The following is a 12,956-nucleotide window of genomic DNA, read 5'->3' as shown; positions in this document are numbered from 1 at the left end:
ACAGTAGACATACAGAATATATGCCACTGAATTTCGTATTTGGTATAATTCTTTAAAAATCCTTAATGGTCTCAAAGCTTATCATAAGGACAATAAGTATTAGATATAGAAATAAGCTGTTAGATGGACAGAAAAGCCAATGAAGATGTATGGTGGTATTTTATTCAAGTACAAAATTAGCAGATGTACCCACTTCTGTTGTGTCATATGTCATAAAACTGTATCACACAAATATGTGTACTTTAAAATATAACAGATGTCCTAGAGAATATACAGTATTTTTAAATTCCTCATTTCTAAAAACTGGAGTTCTCTGTTGTTTACATATCATACCACAATTCTATTATATAGTAGATCATATTACATGTTTAGCTCTTATTTTACCTATTTTATCCAGTTCACAAGTGGGGATACAAGGAAGCTGTTTTCAAGACAAGGTGAGTGAAGTTATAAAAGCATTGTACTCTGATTTTCTGAGTCAAACTATTATTAGTTCTTACAGTTTATCAACAGAACACTATGTGACAGTACCTTGATGGCTCTTCATAGCTTCAAAAGTGGCAAAAAGCCAAGTTTTCTGCTCAGTGTTTCTTACTGATTGAACAGTGAGTGGAAAGTAACCCCCCTTTTTTTTAATCATAGAGTTCTTTATAACTGCTTTCCACATTATTTAAACCAATTAGAAAGCAGCGCAAGCAATGATATTGTCAGCTTTCATTTTGTAGAAATGTGAGTTATATTTAAAACCACAAATGCATTAAGCTTGATGGATTTTCAGTGGATAAGTATAACTGTTCATAATGAGAATGAAAGTATCAGTTATTGACATGGGTTGCTAATGACATGCTTCAACTCTAAACTATATAAAATAGCTGAATTATATAAATAAAGGACAAAGATAATAGCAAAAACACTGCCAGTTATGAACTGCTCTCTGCTTACAGCCTGAGGACCTTCTCCTTTCCCTTTACTCACTACTGGGTCATGGTGCAGGAGAGGGGAGGGGGTTACCATTTTAGCTTCCCTCTACTTCTGATGAGATGTGGCAATGATGCTGAGAGATGGTTCTGTCCTTCAACTAAGCCTGCAGGGGACCTGTAGGGCAATATGTCGCTGAAAATCACACTATAGATTTATTCTAACAAAAATATCTTCTGCTGCTTTCACAGTTTTAGTCCTAGAAATTATGCTCCTAAAAACATTCCTCCCTTAAAGAGTAAGGTATATATTAGTACTCAGTGCTAGGGAAGAAGTCAAACATATCTTGGTTGCTATTCTGTATTATGCATTTGGCCAAGTTGTACTATTTTAGTCACATCTGCAGTCTACAATCAATGAGTAGATAGGAAGTGAACCTCTTACGCAGAATTAATGCATTTATATAAATCTCCTGGGGAATATTTTCATGGATGGATTCATAGTAATTACAAATCATTAACAGTTTAGAGTTAATACATGGAAATCAAACCAGTCAATTCTAAAAGAAATCAATCCTGAATATTCATTGAAAGGACTGATGCTGAAGCTCCAATACTTTGGCCATCTGATGGGAAGAGCTGATTCATTGGAAAAGACCCTTGATGCTGGGAAAGATAGAGGGCAGGAGGAGAAGGGGGCAACAGAGGACGAGATGGTTGGATGGTATCACTGACTCAATGGGCATGAGTTTGAGCAAACTCCAGGAGATTGTGAAGGACAGGGAAGCCTGGCGTGCTGCAGTCCCTAGGGTTGCAAAAGGTCAGATACAATTTAGTGACTAAACAACAGTTTGGAGAAGAACTAAAGAGAGTTAACAATGTGAATTAATTACAAGCATGTGAAAAGTATAATGAAGCTCTCAAATGTGCTTATCAAGTGGGTATTTTTAAATTGAAACTTTTGTTTTATAAAAGTTCACAAAATTCTTTATTTTTGATCACACACATTTTTTTGGAGGGGTGTTTTCTTTTTGTTCTTGGGTAATAAAGCTACATTTGGGATATGGAGTTAAGCCTACTGTAGCCTTCAATTAGTCTGAACTTTAATGATTATATAAAGATATCACTTGAAGGAGGTTTGTCACCTGTTTACTTATTAGATCTGTATTAAAGAGAAATCATTAGTTTTACAGAGAAAATAACTAAAACACATTAGAGAAGAACTTTACATATAAGATTTAGACAACTGCTACCCAAAATAAATATAATGTGAGTCAAGAATAAGAACAAGTAGCCATATTAGTCTTTAAAAAGAAACAGGTGGAATTAATTCTACTGACTGTTGTTTAGTTTTTAAGTCATATCTGACTCTTTTGTGAGCCCATGGACTATAGCCAGCCAGGCTCCTCTGTCCAAGTGATTTCCTAGGCAAGAACACTGGAGTGGGTTGCCATTTCCTCCTCCAAGGAAATCTTCCTGACCCAGGGATGGAACCTGTGGCTCCTGCATTAGCAGACATATTCTTTACCTCTGAGCCATCAGGGAAGCCGCTGATAGTTTATTTAACCTAATGTATTTGTGCAGAAAGTTAATACAGCAGGGTCTGTGTGCAAGGGTGGCCCTTAGCTGGCATCTGGAAACTTGGCCTTCCTCCATTCCCTGACTGACAAGGGTAGTTCATGGTGCCTAGAGTTTGTGTTAGTATCATTTATGCCAAATATTAACAACTGCTTTCCTTCTGTGAGTCTATAATTTCAATATATTCAAGGCAGAGAGTGCCTCTGTGAACAAGTCCCCAGTAAAAACCTTGGGTGCTGAATCTCTAAAGTTGGCTTTTCTGGGCAGAAACATTGAACAGGTTACTATATTTTTTGGTTGCTGGAGAAATGAACATGTTCAGTGTGCCCCTCCTGGGAGGGGTGAGCATAATCCCTGTGAAAGGATTTCTCCAAACTCAAAGACAGTCTTTTCCCTTTCACTGTAATAATCTTAGCTGTTAAAATGAATATATGCTGGTCCTAGAAATCACCTAACATACAGGTGGTGCTGTGGAAACCTGAAACAATGTCCAAAATGCTATCATTTTAACATGTAATCAGTATAAAACATTATCAAGAACATATTTTACATTCTTTATTTCATACCGCGTCTTTGAAATCTGGTGTATATTTCTGTAATTGTAGCACATGTCAGTGTAGACTGGCTGCACTACAAGTGCTCACCGGCTACACATGGCTGAAGGACCCTGCACTGGACAGCATGGGTACAGATCTGGGAGTAAAGGCACTGAGCGGAAAGGAAGAAGGCTAAACGGTTCTCCTGCTAACTACACCCTGTATCAAGTGCTGACTTGTAGTTACTTGAAACAATGAAACAACCTTTGTTGGGTTGTTTTTTTTTTTAAACTTGAAAAGTTTTCAAAATAAAATAATTGTTAGAAACAAACTGAGGTTATATCTATAGGTCACAAAGAAGCAACAGCATAGTCTACTAGTGGCAAACACCACCAATGAACTGTTGACTCCCCCACTGCTTGAAGAATTCACTATGCTCAAAATAACTCAACATTTCCTCCTTTTATCTGTTCAGTTTTCATTTTCCAAGTCAGTGACGCCCCAGACTTTGAGTGCCCCTGAGTCCCTCTCTCGTCACTTTGCACCCTGGCGGAGTGCCTCCACAACTCTTCTTTCAACCATCGTTACTTCTTTGATTCAGATCTTCCCGGTTTCCCACCTCAACCATGGAAGTAACCTCCTAAATAGCCTCCATGCCCCAATAAAAGCATAGCTCTTTTTTTAAGAATAACATCCTTCAAAACTCCCCAATGCCTATAACATGAAGTCTAACTTCAGCCTTAAAGGTCTTCAAGCTCTAGCTTTAATCTACCATTCCTTGTTCATTTCTCTTTGTTCTCTCCCACTACTTCTTGTGGCCCAAATTAGCTCTGGTTCTATACCTTTTCCATTACAGAAACTCTGTTTGAAAATAACAACCTCACTTAACATTTCAACCTTGTAAAAATCAACCTACCCTCAAGGATAAACTCAAAGGACCTTTCTGCAAGGACTACTTGCTCCATAAACAATATTGCCCACTAGAAGTAACTTGGATATTTAATAAGAAAGCACTTTGTTTTCTGTCGTAAATGGTCTTTGTTGTAGTCAATTCTGTATTTACTTCATTTGCATATATGTCACTTCACTTAAGTGACTGTAAGATCCTTTAGGACAGGGATTGTATCATCCATTTTTGTATCTTCATAGCAAACACTTCATATGGTAAAATTTAAATAAATGAATGGAAGGCAGGTAGAAGGGTGGTTGGCTAAAGTAACTATATAACCCAACTGACCATCTGGCAATTCAAAAAGATCTTAGAAGAGCTCAGCTATAATAAAGCCTGTATATGGTCACATACAACACGATTTTAATACAGAATCCAGGGAGTAATAATATAATGCCTTGAAATTATAACTAAAGGGTAAAATAATCAATTCCCACATTTCTCAAGAAAAATACCTGATAATATCTTACTATTGTACTGAAATATGTACTTTGAATCTGCAGAAATCATATAGGTTACCATTACACCATATTCATCAGTCAGGATACAAAATATCTTTGTCTCATATGGACAACAGATAAGATATGCCACTTATTTTTAAAAATATATATAATGTGAACATACACATGTAATTATATCCAGGAAGTTTGGGTGAATTTTTATATGCCGACTTTCTTAATTCAGGAGATGACTGTGAGGAAAGCAACCCGTTAAACAGGCTAATCAGTCCTGACTAAATGTAGATTAAAGTTAAGGGTCAGTCAAAACCAAGTCAAAAACATGATGGTGTGAAAGCAGTTTTTTGTCAAAGCTAATGCAATATGATCTGCACTTATAATAAGCAAAGTCAACAAAATAATTATTAGGAACTACTGATAAGTCACTTATACTTTTATAGAGATCCCAAAACAACAGAACCATTTTGCCTTGTGAGGATTTGTTCATCTCAATTAACAAGAGTTTCCCTGGTGGCTCAGATGGTAGAGTCTACCTGCAGTCTAGGAGACCCGGGTTGGATTCCTGGGTCAGGAAGATCCCTTGGAGAAAGGAATGGCAACCCACTCCAGTATTCTTGCCTGGTGAATTCCATGGATAGAGGAGCCTTGTGGGTTACAGCCCATGGGGTCACAAAGATTTGGACATGACTGAGCAACTAAAACACACACAACATATCAAGTTTTTAAAGGAAGAATTCTAAAATCTGTTCTCAAAGTTTCTCCACTTATAAGCTGGGTCAGTGTGTCTACACATGAACTACAACATCCTTTAATGTGAAAAGTTCCCACATGTTCATAAAATAGTAAAGACACCTTTAAAGACTTCAGCAATCAGAAAAAAGGCAAAATTTCCATTGTAATCAGAAGGAAGATGTCTAAAGAATATATTGTAATCACAAGGAAGATGTTTAAAGAATATACACAGAAGGAAATGTAAATCTGTCACTACAAAAATCAGATAACCACAAAAGACTGTAATGATGGAAATGAGGGATAACAAAGCTGTAAGGCATATAGAAATCAATAGCAAAATTGTAGAAGTCTTTCCTTAGTAGCTACTTTAAATGTAAATGGATTAAACTTTCCATTCAAAAGGCAGATTAGCAGAAAAGAAAAAAAAACAACCAAGATCCAACTATATGATGTTCTATAAGAGATTCACTTTAGATCCACAGACATAATTAGGTCGAAAGTAAAAGAACAGAGAAAGACATTCCATGCAAATAGACACCAAAGAGAGCTGGGATGGTGATATCAATATAGGTGCATATCAGAGATATTGCTGGTTTGGCTTCAGATTACCACAATGAAGCAATTATTCAAGGACTCACATGAATTTTTTGGTTTCCCAGTGCATATAAAAGTTACATTTATATTTTACTGTAGACTATTAAGTGCACAAGTAGTATTACATCTAAAAAAACTCAATGTACATGTCAATTTAAAAACATCTTACTGCTAAAAAATGCTAACCATCATCTAAGCAAGTCTTTTACAATAGTAACATCAACAATCACTGATGACCATAAATAATAGTGAAAATGTTTGAAGTACTGTGAGAATTATCAAAGTGTGACAGAGAGATGTGAAGTGAGCAACTTTTAGGAAAATGATGCCAGTAGATTTTTCAACACAGGGTTGCCAGAGGGTTTACCCAGTGGCTCAGCAGTAACGAATCTGCCTGCAATGCTGGAGATGTGGAAGACACAGGTTTGATTTCTGGTCAGGAAGATCCCTTGGAGGAGTAAATGCCAACCCATTCCAGTATTCTTGCCAGGAAATACCATGGAGAGAGGAGCCTGGTGGGCCATAGTCCAGCTTGCAAAGAGTCAGACATGACTGAGTAACTGAACACATACAGGGTTGCCACAAACCTTCAATTTGTAAAAAATGCAGTGTCTGTTAAGATACGCCTGTATCAGACAAAAACAGACTTTAAGTCAAAACTGTTACAAATGACAAAGAAGGACACTGTACCTTGATAAAAGGGTCAATTCACCGAGAAGATATAATAATTATAAACGTATATGGACCAAAAATCAGAGCCCTAAAATATAAGAAGTAAACATTGTTAGAATTTAAGGGAGAATTAGACAGTTCTATGATAACAGTTGGAGATACCAATACTCTACTTTCAATAATGAATAAAACCATACAGAAGATCAATAAGGAGGGGGCTCCCTGGTGATCTAGTGGTTAGGACTCTGCAATCTTCACTGCCAAGGGCCCAGGTTCACTTTCTCGTTAGGGAACTAAGATCCCACAAGCTGTGAGGGGCACACCCTCAAAAGACCAATAAAGAAATAAAGGAGTTGAACAGTACTATAAACCAATTGAAACTAACAGACATAAAAACCCCACCTGACAACAGCAGAATATATTTTTCTTGAGTGCACATGGAACATTCTCTAGGACAGATCATATGTTAGGCCACACAAAGTCTTAATTTTAAAAGATTGATATCACACAAAGTATCTTTTCCAATCACAGTGAAATGAAATTAGAAATCAGTAATAGAAGGAAAACTGGAAAATTTACAAATATGTGGAAATTACACTACGCACTCTTAACCAACGCTTCAAAGGAATATATCACAAGGGAAATTAGAAAATACCTTGAAACAAATGAAAATACAACATATGAAACTTATAGAAAGCAGTGAAAGCAGCGATAAGAAGGAAATTTAAAGCTATAATGCCTACATTTAAAAAAGGAGACAATAAAGGAGAAAGACTTCAAATCACAGAGAACCAGAAAAAGCAGAGGAAACTAAGTGTTCCTCATTTCCCAGGTCATTCCTGGAATCAAGGCTGCAATAGCTAATATATGTGTTGGAGACATAACCACAGCCATTGATGGGGAAAATACCAGCAATATGTCATACTTAGAAGCTCAGAACAAAATCAAGGGCTGCACAGACAACATGACTCTCACCATAGCAACAGAACAGAAATATGGTCTCCTCTGGTGACACAGGAAGGAAACATCACCCATACAAGATGAATTTAGCCTCTGAACCCCAAGAGATCCTATACATAGGAAGCACCCCAAACCAGAGTTAATGATTTTTACTACCTCACCTTCCTCCAGCTCTTCCCCAGGGTTGTCACAAACCAGTACAACAACCCAGTTAGCTTCTACTCCTCTGAAAATATCTAAAACTTCAACAACCCCTTGGAGTCAAAGAGGCAGCCAGCAGGCAGATGAACAGCAGAGCTTTAGACCATCCTCAGCTTCCAAGCAGACTTGTTTTTGGCAAAGAATCTGAAGTTTACAAGATGCTTCTGGAGAAACAGGAGTTAAATGAGCCTCTGAGACAGCCCACTTCATTCCTGGTTTTGCAGGAAATCCTGGAGTCTGAGGAGAAAGGGGATCCCAACAAGCCCTCAGGACTCAGAAGTGTTAAGGCTCCAGTCACCAACGTGGCTACATTGACTAGAAATGCCCAGAAGCTGCTCATGTGCGACAAATGGGACACCGGCATTGTCAGTGTGTTCGTGAAGCTGCGGGACCATCACTGCCACCCTGAGTGTTATGTGTGCACCAACTATGGCACCAATCTGAAACAGAGGGTCATTTCTTTGTGGAGGATCAGATCTACCATGAAAAGCATGCCTAGGAGTGAGTCACTCCACCAGAGGGCTACGATGTGATCACAGTGTTCCCAAATGAGCCAGCAGTTCTGTACCCAATGCTGTTTTCCACACAGCCTCTGCTGCATCTTGTCTTCTGAAAGCTGTGGCCTCTCTCTTCCAAATTCTCACTTATGTTGGTTTTATCACTGATTATTAAATTTCATGTCCCACTCTGTGCTAACTGACTCATGCTGGCTGTGTGACGCCTGCTTTTATTCAGTGTCCCCTTGCCAGCATCACTGTCTTCTCTTCCCCTCCATTCATCTCTGCTGCAAATGGACATCAGCCAAATTTGAACCAAATTTGATGTCTGACAATGATTTTGATTTTACTCAATAAATTAACAGACTCTAAAAACTCAAAAGTTCTATGTCTTTGTCAGAAGGGTTAAAATATAAAGATTAGAGATAAATAAAATAGAGGGGAAAAAACTGGAGAAAATAAAAACACCAATCTTGGTCCTTTGAAAAGATCAACAAACCAGGCAGACTTTCAGATACAATGACTAAGGAAAAGATTAAAGACTCAAACTACTAAAATCAGAAATGCAAGTTGGGACATTAGTATAAATTTTACACATACAAAAAGGATTAGAAAAGAATACTAAGAACAATTTGTATACCAAAAAAAGGCTAACTTAGATGAAATAGACAAATTCCTAAAGACACACAATCTACCAAAACTGACAAAGAGGAAAAAAGACCTCAAGAGATTTCTAAATAGCAAGGAGACTGAATCAGTAATCAAACATGTTTCAACAAAGTAAAGCCCTAGACCAGATGGCTTCTTTATCAAACACATAAGAAAAATTAACAACAATCCTCAAACTCTTCTAAAAAGTTGAAGAGGAGGGATCAATTCTTACTCATTTGTTGGCCAGCATTACTCTGATATCAAAGCCAAAGAAACAACAAGAAAACAAAACTACAGACCAATATCCCAACATCCCTTATGAGTATCAATGCAAAAACTGTCAACAAAATACTAGCACTGAATTCAGCAACATTTTAATGTGAGGATCAAGTGGGATATAAGGATAGTTTAACATATAAAAATCAATTAATGTAATATACCTCAATAACAGAATGAAGGAGAAAAGACTCACACGATCAACTCATGTGAATCAGAAAAAGCATTTGACAAAATTCATTTCATGATAAAAAAAAATCTCAATGAAGCAGGAATACAAGACCATTTTTTCAATATGATAAAGGCTATATGAAAACCCCACAGTTAGCATCATACTCAATGGTAAAGGTAGAAAGTTTTCCCCTTAAAATCAGGAACAAGACAAGAATGTCTGTTTTCATTTCTGTTTAATATAGTGTACTAGCAAAAGCAATTAGGTAAGAAAAGGAAACAAAAGCACTCAAACTGGAAGGGAAACTATAAAGTTACCTCTGTTGGCAGATGACACGATCTTACAAAGAGTAAACTTGAAAAGACCACAACACAGACATACATTCAGAGCAAATAAACTAATTCAGCAAAATTATAAGATACAAAATCAACAAAAATTAGTTATATATCTATACATTAGTAAGGAACAAATGATGATGCAATTCACAGGTTTACTGTGATTCCTATCAAAATTCCAAAAGTATTTTTTGCAGAATAGAAAAACTTATTGTAAGATTCATGGAATCTCAAGGGACCCTGAATAGTTAAAATAAAGTTGAAAAAGAACAGAGTTGAAAGATTCTTCCCAAGTTCAAAACTTACTACAAAGCTACAGTAATCAAAGTAATTGGCATTAGGATAGACAAATAGATCAATGGAATAGAGAGTCTCTCAAATAAACTGTCACATGTATTAATATATGGTCAACTGATTTTTGACAAGGGCTATAAGACGATTAAAAGGGGAAAGGACAGTCTTTTCAAGAAATGGTTATGGAAAGCTGTATATTCACATGCAAAAGAATGAAGATGAAAAAATTAATTTGAAATGAATCAAAGACCTAAATGTAAGAGTGAAAACTATAAAATTATTAAAAGAAAATATGGAGAAAGGGAGTGACGTCAGTTTAATGATGGTTCAAGTGCTCCCTCTGTCTCTTCCGTCAGTCTACAACCAGTAAAACATCTGTAACTCAACTCTGCCCAACAGACCAGGATGTTGGAGAATTGCACGTCTATACCTAAAGGTAGGTGGAATGGAACACAAACAGGAGGTGGAATCCACGGAATGGCAGAATCACTGCCTGCACCACTTTGCTGCTATGGCTGAGCCAGCAATCCCAGAGAACCTGGTAGTAGCAGGGGAGGTGGTCCATATAACACCAGCCTTTTGGCTGCAGTGCCACTCAGAGCCACAGGGAACCAAAGGCACTGGGATCTGTTACCCTGTTCCTCTTGCCTGCAGTGGTGTTGCCTGAAAACCAGACAATCCTGGTCACAGCAGAGATATCTGCACTCCAGCTCCCCTTCTCCCCTCCCCCTACTCCTACAGTAACAAAGCCTGCAACTCGGTAGATCCCAAACGTGGTGACGTGCCTGTAATCCTTGTGCCCCAAGTGTCAATGCCGGCAGCATCAAGGCACCAAAGACCACTGAGGCACAATGACAACAAAGAAAATGACAAGGAAAGTGCCAACTCTCAAATACAACCAGAGGCCGCTCAGGTAAGAGAAACCAAAATTTGTGCTGTAGCGCCACCTACTGAAAAACTAGAGAAAGGCCTCTGATTTCTAACCTGTAGAATTCTTAGAATCAAGTAGGGTGGGCTGGGAGAAGCTTTACTAAAAAAGAAAGATGTTTGGTACTTCAAATGTGCCAGAAGGGGAACAACTCAACGCACAATGAAGAACCATGGTAACATGGTATCACAAAAAGAAAATGAAAGTTCTCCAGAAACCAAACTTTGTCTCAGAACAATGAGATCTATAGACCATTCAAATGAACCGTCAGACAGAAACTCAACCAGCTACAAGAAAACTCAGAAAGGCAGTTCAATGTGTTCAGGAATAAACTCAATGAACAGAAGTAATACTTTATAAAAGTGACTGAAACTCTAGAAAAGAAATTCTGGAGCTGAAAAACTTAATAAATGAGATGAAGAAAGTACTGGAAAGACAGCAGGCCATATGGAAGCTTGAAGATAGAAATCTAGAAATGATACAGGTAGAAAAGGAGGGAATTAAGACCAAAAAATAAGTAAATTCTATGAGAACTATCTAACTCTACTAGGAAGGGCAACATTAGGATAATGGGTATACCAGAAGGAGAACAGAGGGAGAAAAGAACAGAGAGTTTGTTTCAAGAAATAACAGCTGAGAACTTCCCCAAACTGGGGAAGGAACTGGATATATAATTTCATGAAACTAAGAGAACATTTAATTACCTCATGCAGAAAGACCTTTTCCAAGACACATTATATTAAAACTGTTGAAACTCAGTGACAGAGAAAGAATTTTAAAGGCAGCCAGCCGAGGGGGGGAAGATGTTAGCTTACAAAGTAAGCTATCAGCAGGTTTCTCAGAATAAACTCTACAGGTCAGGAGGGAGTGGCATATCCTACACATGATACTGAAAGATAAAAACTGTCAGTCAAAAATATTCTTTTCAGCAAAATTATCATTCAAATATGAAGAAGAAATAAAGGCTTTCCCCCAAACACCACGTGAGAGAGTTCATCAGCACTGTAACTGCCTTACAAAAAATGCTGACATGACCTCTTCTACCTGAAATGAGAAGGCAAAAAGTATGCAAAACTTTGAGTAGGGTGACAGAGAAAGCTGAAACTCTAATATCAGAATATTAAACTTATCATAGGAAAAAGGTTAAAGGGAAAAAATTTATAAAAATAATTTATAGCTACTTCAATTTGGTAACAAACTCATAACATGAAAACAAATAATTGAGGAATTTGGACATCTAAAACATAAAAGGGGAGAAGAAAAAGGTCAGAACTCATATAGGCAAATAAAAACAAGATGCTGTCAACAGAAAAAAAGGCTATTTTAACTATGTGACATTTTATATGAACTTTACAGTAACAACAAAACATAAAAAGACGAAACTGAAAAAATATCCCAGAAAAGCTCCAGACTAAGATGGCAGACAGAAACATAAGGAAAAAACCACAATGGACATACAGAGCAACCAGAAAACAAAAAATGAAATGGCAGTACTATATTTTCATTTATCAATGTTCATGCCAAATGTAAATGGACTGAATTCACCAATCAAAAGTCACAGCATGGCTGGGTGAATTAAAATGTAAGACCCAACTATATGCTGCCTCCAGGAGACTCACTTCGGCTCTGCAGACAAGTAGGCTTAAGGTGAAGGGGTGGAAGATGATGCTCCAAGCAAATGGCAGCTATCAAAAGTTGTATCAAAAGGAGTAGTCAAACTCACATCAGAAAAAACAGGCTTCAAGCCAAAAAAGGTAACAAGAGACAAAGATGGACATTATGTAACAATAAAGGGGACAATTCATCAAGAAGACGTAATAAGTTATTCATATATGTGCACTTAACATAGACGCATTAAACCTGAAGGACTGGATAGATTTGTACAGAGCACTCTATCCAAATGGAGAGTACACTTTCGTCTCAAGTGCACGTGAAGTATTCTCAAGAACAGACCACATGTTGGGATACAAAACAAATGTCAATAAATTTAAGAATGGAATTACATCAAGTCTCTTTTCTGAGCACAAAAGTGTGAAATTAGATATCAACTACAAGAAGAAAGCTGAAAAAAATCTACAAATATGTGAAGGCTAAACAAATGCTACAGAGTAAGAATTAGATCACCAAAAAAAAAAAAAAAAATCAAAGAAAAAAATTTAAAATACCTGAAGACAAATCAAAATATGACATACCAAATCTTTGGGGA

The 12,956-nt window shown here is 37.1% G+C and overlaps 1 protein-coding gene and 1 pseudogene across 8 annotated transcripts in view; one reads left to right on the top strand and one right to left on the bottom strand.

The window, feature by feature from the left end:
- The window catches only part of NETO2 (neuropilin and tolloid like 2), a 105,550-nt gene that overhangs the window by 43,418 nt on the left and 49,176 nt on the right, over window positions 1-12,956 (bottom strand). The window lies entirely within an intron of this gene.
- Window positions 7,263-8,210, top strand: LOC145512396 (PDZ and LIM domain protein 1 pseudogene; annotated as a pseudogene).

Source organism: Giraffa tippelskirchi, chromosome 7 (assembly GCF_054371585.1).
Source record: "Giraffa tippelskirchi isolate mGirTip1 chromosome 7, T2T-mGirTip1v1.2.pri, whole genome shotgun sequence".
Taxonomy (NCBI): Eukaryota; Metazoa; Chordata; class Mammalia; order Artiodactyla; family Giraffidae; genus Giraffa; species Giraffa tippelskirchi.
This window is presented reverse-complemented; position numbering and strand designations above follow the sequence as displayed.